The sequence below is a fragment of the Schistocerca serialis genome, unplaced genomic scaffold, assembly GCF_023864345.2.
Source record: "Schistocerca serialis cubense isolate TAMUIC-IGC-003099 unplaced genomic scaffold, iqSchSeri2.2 HiC_scaffold_194, whole genome shotgun sequence".
Classification (NCBI taxonomy): Eukaryota; Metazoa; Arthropoda; class Insecta; order Orthoptera; family Acrididae; genus Schistocerca; species Schistocerca serialis.
This window is the reverse complement of record NW_026047756.1, coordinates 55,667-57,500: the sequence shown is the minus strand read 5'-3', so window position 1 is coordinate 57,500 and position 1,834 is coordinate 55,667. Positions and strand designations below refer to the sequence as shown.

At 60.6% G+C, this 1,834-nt stretch overlaps 1 non-coding gene across 1 annotated transcript in view; it reads right to left on the bottom strand.

The window, feature by feature from the left end:
• The window catches only part of LOC126443825 (small subunit ribosomal RNA), a 1,909-nt gene extending 1,901 nt beyond the window's left edge, over window positions 1-8 (bottom strand). The window contains exon 1 of the ribosomal RNA XR_007582209.1: window positions 1-8. This exon is cut by the window's left edge and continues 1,901 nt beyond it. This is a non-coding gene — a ribosomal RNA (small subunit ribosomal RNA).
• Between the last annotated feature and the right edge of the window lie 1,826 nt (window positions 9-1,834).

Below are 1,834 nucleotides of genomic sequence, written 5' to 3'. Positions count from 1 at the left end.
ACCAGGGAGCTGCGTCAACTAGAGCTGAGCAGCCGGCCGCCCGGGAGTGTGTCCCGGGGGCCCGCGCGAACACGCAAGCGTCCGCTCAATTATTCTGCAAACAGGAGGAGGCTGAGCTCCCCTGCACAACACACCTCGAAACCCTCTCAGGTCCCGGCGGCGCGCAGCGCCGTCCTAAGTACTTGGTCGGGTTCGAGAGAGGCGCAATCGCCCGGAGTTAGGCGAGTAGACGCTTTAGGTGCGACCACCCGTGCTCCCAACTGAGCTTGCCGCTGCCGACAGAGGCCCGGGAGCGTGCTGTCGTGGCATTGCCGGCGGGAGACAACACGCGCCACCTACGGTGACCGGCAGCTCCAACGCCAGCGCCACAGAAGGACAAAAGCCCCACTTGGGTGCCGAAGCGAACTCTCCCAGCACAGCGCACGCGCCAACACGTCCGCACAGCTGCGATACAAACCACCTGCGAGAACCGCTGGGGCGACCGAGCAGCAGACGGCGTCGCGGCGCCGAGCGCCGGGCGGCGGCGCATCCTCAGCGCACACAGTCCTCAATCGGACCAGCACACTGCAGATGGCCACCGCGCTTCGCACCGGGCCCGCGAGGACCTACTTTGGCCGCAAGGCGCCGCGAGCAGGGGGCCCCGGCGCGCAGCTGCGCCGCCTGCCGCGTCCTTCGGCCGGCGCGCCTGCCACTGGCCGCCCCCACCAGCCGGCTGTAGCGCGTGCGCCCACGCACCGCGCTGCCAGCACGCCGGGCGGCCCCCCCTCACCGGCCGGGGACAGTCTCACCCAGCCACCGCCGCGTATCGCCTCACACCCAGATCCCCTTTCACGTTCGTGGGCATGGTGGGTATCCCTGAAACAACCAGTTAATAGCTCGACCGATCGTCGCCAACACTGATTCACCTCTAGCGAGAACAACCGCACCACAACGGGTTACCTGTTGTTCATTTGCGTAACGTCACCAGCAAACGTAGACGTCCATCGCCATTTGCAACGAGTATTGCATGCCTGTGTCAGGTGTCACAACACACTACGTCTGCCCACATAGACGCAACAACATGTGCACGCCTCGAGAACACGTGGAAGGTAGCCCCCGTACGTATGCGGTGTCCATTGCGCGAACGACTGTCAGCCGGCCTCTGCAGGATGTCGCAGATGTGGAACGCGGTGCAACATGCTATCACGGTGTGTGAGAAGAGACGACTACGTCCGAATACACGCTCCACTACATCAACAGACTGCTCATGCTGATCGCCATCGAGGGCGTCCGTTCCTCCCACACGTCTGAATGGCGTACCACACTGCAATCCAGCTCTTATAGGGAGACGACACGTAGCTGCGTGCACAATATTTGGACTGTATGGTCTGCCGTTGCTAGGCGCAGTCGTCGTACGGTCACACATGTGCCACGATGTATCATTCAGTACATACGGACCAATGTGCAGTACAGTTTGTGGGTTTTGCGTACATCGGCGGACAGGTGACAGGCCGTACCACAACGTAGGCTGAGTACGTCGGCATGCGAAGGGCATTGAACATGCAAACTTCTCAACGACCAGCTTGCGAAGGCAGGGGGGAAGGGGGGGGGGGGCATGTACGTCCTGCTGCTATCCACATTACAGTGTATAGCAGGAGCATGTGGAAAGTCAGCAACACCTGCAAGGTGTTTAACATGACGCGATACACAGGGGACCGGGCAGTGCGAATAGCGAACTATATTGCGAGGGTTGCGGTTAGGCAACACTACACTAATTTAACGAGTTGCATAACAATTACAGAGCAGGTTAAGGCGCAATATAGGTTAGGTTAAGGCACAACATGGGTTACGTTAA